Raw genomic sequence first — 5,668 nt, 5'->3', positions numbered from 1 at the left:
CCGGCAGTTACGTCCATGATGGCCGTGAGTGGGTAGTCCCATCTGTCCCCAAGGTTCTTCAGTCCTCCCTTGGACGTTGCTATAGGTTCTGTTGCCTGTGTGCTGCCGGCAGGGCCGGCAAAGTCCGTGCTGACTCGGTAGGCAGCGCGCCGACTGTACTTTTACTGTCAGCGGGTTGCCGGCAACCGTACTGTAGCTATATAGAAGCCTGAATGTTACATTGTCCCCTTCTATTAAAACCTTCTTTCGGAAAAAAGGCAGTCTATTAGACTTTTACTTCCTTAATTACTGTATACATTTACAGTAATGGATAGCCCTTTTTTCCATACTGTCTCTCTTTCTGTCTCGCTAGTTCTGCCGGGTATGCCGGCAAGACCTAGCTAGACCGGCAACATGCCGGATCAACTACTGTATAGGTTATACAGATAGCCAGTATATCTCAGTGTAGTATATACTGTAGATAGAAAACTACTATATTTCTTGTACTAGTAGTTATTTCTAATATATTTTGGATATCCAGCTCGGGCCTTTGCTGAGCCAAATCCTATATTGAATGAATATGATTTCTTCAATATCCTGATTGGAAGTCAGTTTAGGATTACTCTACAATATTAGATACTTCAAGGCAAGAGTTATACACTCCTAACCTTTAAAAGGTACAGCCTTTTCTTGAGTCTCCCTGATCAGGAAACTCTATAATTTAATATACCGTAGTAGGAAGACTACAGCAAATGACTTGAGTCGGATATACTAATATATGTCTTTAATTTTCTAGTCCATCTGGCTTTATGCTGGATGGACCCTTCTGTCTTAAGCTGCCTGGTAGGCAGCATAATGACTAGATCACAATACATAGGTACAATAGTCGATAATTTGCAATATAGACTTACTGCATTTAGAAAACTACAGTACCATGATACAGTAGTATTTTATAGCATACCTTGGGTATCTTTCAGCGAGTTTTTCTGTTGATACCGCTTATATTGAAGGAATATTTTCTTCAATAGTCTGATTTAGAATCAGTCATCCTGACCTCACAGTATTAACATTTTTTGGAACAGTTACTTGATACTTCTCTACCCCCAGGGGTAAGAACCCTTCTACTTGGATTTTCTCAACAGAGAAAGCTCCATGTAGTTAATACTGAGGGGAGGTAGCAGCATTTGCTCGCGGGGGTACACAAGTATGTATCTCCTACTATCCCTTTATAGCTTACTGCCCTAAGCTATTCTGTTGTAGATGACATTTACATGTTGATTATCAGTGTAATAATCCCTTGTATACTCATTTGGTTTTCCTTTCTTTACAGGAGGAACACCAGATATCTTGTGCTGCGGTCCCCTGCAAAGCCAGGAGTAAGGACTTTTACGGTCATAATACTTGCAGGTTGCATGCCCCCTGCAATATTATTTCCGGATCCCTACATTATTGGAACCCACAGGGTAGCAAAATATGTCGGACATTGATGTCTGAAGGTTTTGATAATCCCAAGTCTACAGAGACTAGAGATATAGCTCAGTATAAATTACATAACTGGGTGAAAGGCTTCCTAATGATAGGATGCGTAAGCTATTATTTCCAAAGCTAAGTGAGGAAATAGTAGTGCCTCAGGAGCCAGCTACATCTCCTGATGGCGAGAAAACCTGTGGGATCGAGGACAAGAAGTCCCTAAGGTAGAAGAGAAATATGTTGTGCCGGACTTTCCTCCGCCTATGCCGGCTAAAGAGCAACCGATGTCAACATCTTCGTCTTCTGCCCCTCTATTGGATAATGTGGTACAGTTATGTATCCAACTAAAGAATCAGATAGAGAGGTTTGGTAAACAAAGCAAAAAGCAGGAAGTAAAACACAAGATAGAACCTTGTAAAGTTTCTCTTGTTGCTTCCCACGGGTCAGTCAAACGACCCATGAATCAAGACCTTCCTACATGCTCCATAACCAATCCCTGGAGGTTTGCGGAGCAGATGTCGATTTCAAATGGCAATCTCTACATCTCAGAGAAATTAGGTGGCGTTCCTTTGGACAAAATCCAATTTTGGCCAAGCTTTGATGCTTTCCCTAATTGTTGGGTTCGACTGTTGTATGAACCAAAGTCAGGAAAAGGAACGGAACAAAAGGAGGTCATGATTCTTGACCATGGTAAGGCACAGACTATCCTTTCAGGTAATCTGAAGAGGGCGGGTTATTCAGAGACGAAGGTATTCTCACTGAATAACAGACACCCTTCCTTTCTTGCTCCTACTTCATTAGCTTTCCCCTTTATAAGGAAGGCATTTACTTCGGTTACCAAAGCTGTAGAGGCGGGTGAACCATGTCCTACACTCGATGAGTGCAAGCCTTTGTCACCAGCCTTTCCCGGTCAGGAAAAGGATTGGAAGGAAGTCCATTTGACATTTTCGGTAGGAAAATTAGACAAGGATGTCGCAAGTTGACTATTTAATGTATGTCTCCCTAATTTGTCCGATTTGCTCTTGTTTAATGAACTCAAGTCAAAGAGACTTGCGACATCCCTTTCTTTACAAAACTAAATAGAGTTGTGTTCAACCTACGAAAACACCCCAGGCATGCTCATGGTCATAGCCAAAATGCATATGGCTACCTTGGTAAAGGACCTTTACGCCTTTGTGAAGGCTAGGAGAGCATGTAGAGAGTTTGTGTTTGCTGCTGCAACAGTGAAAGACGAAACAAGGAAGCTAATATCTTCCACCATCTGGAGTAAAGACCTCTTCTCACAAGAGGTCATTAAGGAAGTAATTAAGAATGCCACCATGGAGAACATAAGTTTTCTCCGGAAATGGGGCATTCCCTCAAAGAGAAAATATTCTGTGGTTGTGGGTCCCCAACCTAAAAAGAAGATCGAAAATACTGGAAATATTCCAGTGACCACACTGCTACAGGCAAATGGTCAGAAGTGTAAACCTGCTGATTATTCGAAGTATAAACACGCTTCGGCTAGGAGGAACTTTCCCTCAGGATTGCAGGACCTTCGATCCTTTGGTCCAGAGCCTATTCGAAATGAGCCATTGGTGGGAAACAAAAATGTCCCTACTTTCGTCTTCTTACCTTCTCCTACAGTTCAAAACCCTCCTGGAGGAGTATACCTGAGAGCTGTAGAGCATACAGGTAGTAAGAAAGCTATGGCTCGTCGAGTTCCAGGGAAGGCCATTTTCTGTTCACGAGAAATCTCCTAGTCATTCTGAACCTGTCGCCACTCAACAAGTTTATAGTAAACTTCAAGTTCCGAATGTTAATCCTTCTGAGCATATGGACCTTGTTCCATTTAAGGGTGCTCGAAGTCTTACCAGACCTGAAAGGTGTCCCCCGGAACCTTCCAGCCTACCACCCCCCTTCCTCCTATCTAGGATTCATGTCACGAAGAGTAATATTCATCCTAGAATAGATACGTATCAGATTCACAGTCCTAAGTATCTTCATATAGATGACCCGGTTCCTGGGACATCGCAGATGCAAGATTTGCCTCTAGAATTCTCGACTTTCTCCAGATCTATGGTTTCGATAGCTAAGAAACCATCGAAGCTTTCAGTCACATCAACTCAATTTCCTCTTGGGAATTTAAAAGGAGCTCACAAGGTCCGTCAAGAGACTCAGCTGATCGATCAGATTCCCGAAACGCTAAACTTTCCCTGGTTCGCAATTCTGACAGACCTTGTGCAATGAGCACATCGGAAGGATGCGTTATGAGTCTGGAGAAAACACGCATCAAATGCTTGAAGAGCTCAAATATGACTTCACAATCGGTTGTCGTGAAGTTACCCATCTCTTTCTTAAAGGAATGGCACCTAACAGCAGTTCACTTACAACTGATCCACGATATTCCATCCCAGATGGGAAAAAGTCCCGGAACTGCAGCTCGTTCTTTTCATCACGAGCATCTTCAAGAAAGTACCTCGTTAAATAGCCCCTTACGAGGATCCTCTAATGAGGCTGATAGACTAGATGAGGCCGGTCCTAGTTCCGATCCTAGCTATATTTCTGAAGATTCAAAAATAAACTGCCTTAGGTTTATCACGGAGAACCCAAACCCCTCATTTCACGAATTTCTTGCCCTTGCGGTTAGAAAGAGGTTTGGGATCTCAGAAGGCAATATAGAATTCTTAGAAGAATGCAAGGCTAAGTCTACTAGAAGACAATATGAGTCTTCCTGGAAGAAGTGGGTAGAGTTTGTTAAATCAAAAGGACCGAAAGAAATTTCTATGAACTTCTGTCTGTCCTTCTTTGTCCACCTTCATAGCCAAGGTCTGGCGGCCAATACGATAAATACGTGCAAATCGGCCTTGACTAGACCTCTCCTATATGCCTTCCAAGTGGATCTGGCAAGTGAAATCTTTAACAAGATTCCGAAAGCATGTGCTAGACTTAGGCCTGCAGCACCACCGAAGCCCATCTCTTGGTCTTTGGACAAGATCTTACATTATGCCTCATCGGTGAACAATGAAGATTGATGTCTTAAGGATCTAACCCAAAAGGTTATTTTTCTGTTCGCAATAGCCTCTGGGGCTAGAGTTAGTGAATTAGTAGCTCTATCGAGAGATGAGGGCCACATTCAGTTCACAGATTTAGGAGAACTGAATCTCTTTCCTGATCCATCATTTCTCGCTAAAAATTAGCTACCCACTAAGAGGTGGGGTCCCTGGAGAATCTGTCCTCTGAAGGAAGATGTCTCTCTATGTCCTGTAGAGTGTCTAAAGGTAGAACTTCGTAGAACTTCAGATTTCAGGGGAGGACAGCTCTTTAAAAGAGAAACTTCTGGATCAAATTTATCCCTAAATCAACTAAGGGCGAAGCTCACCTACTTTATTTGTAGAGCGGATCCGGACTGTACTCCCGCAGGTCATGATCCGAGAAAGATTGCTTCATCACTGAACTTCTTTCAGTACATGGACTTTGAGCGTCTTCGTTCATACACTGGATGAAAATCATCCAGAGTGTTTTACAAACGCTATGCAAAACAAGTGCATGAATTGAAACACTTTGTAGTGGTGGCAGGTAGTGTATTGAAACCTGCCCCCTAATTTCTGTGATAAACTATTTTTTTTTTTGGGGGGGGGGTCCTCACTTGTCCTCGGACATGCACTGGATAAGAGTCATCCAGGATGTTCTACAAACACTATGCTATGCTAGTCCATGATCTGAAGCAATATGTGGTGACGTCAGGTAACTTATTTACTCTGCCGTTTATTCTACAATGAACAGATAATTGACTGAGACTGTCAGTTAAGGGGAGAGGAAGTCATCCTTTTTAAGTATGTCTTCTTTTATTTAAGTGTTATCATGGTAACACTAGCTCTGTTCTAAAATCCAAGGTGTGGAATTATACAGATAGCACTAGTGCCGGTGTACGAAGTACATAGTGCAGTTAATGGTAACCAGTAAAGGAATTATGAAGAGCGATTATCTTTTATCTTCTCTTCAATCTAAGAGTGGCATTTCTTGACTTCATTCCTTCAAGAAAGAAATACGATTCCTGTACTCGTTTCAGGTATAATCCCATTGTCAGACTACATTCGTTTTGCTAACCATCTCTTGTAGTCATTTATTAGAAATAGAAATAAATGTCTATTAGAATGTAGTGCGTCCACCTTCGCCAGACAATTGTATCTATACATGCCAGATTTTTTATCTACCTAGAATGCATCCTTCACATATT

Source organism: Palaemon carinicauda, chromosome 12, assembly GCF_036898095.1.
Source record: "Palaemon carinicauda isolate YSFRI2023 chromosome 12, ASM3689809v2, whole genome shotgun sequence".
NCBI classification, from domain to species: Eukaryota; Metazoa; Arthropoda; class Malacostraca; order Decapoda; family Palaemonidae; genus Palaemon; species Palaemon carinicauda.
Note: the sequence above shows the minus strand (reverse complement) of the source record.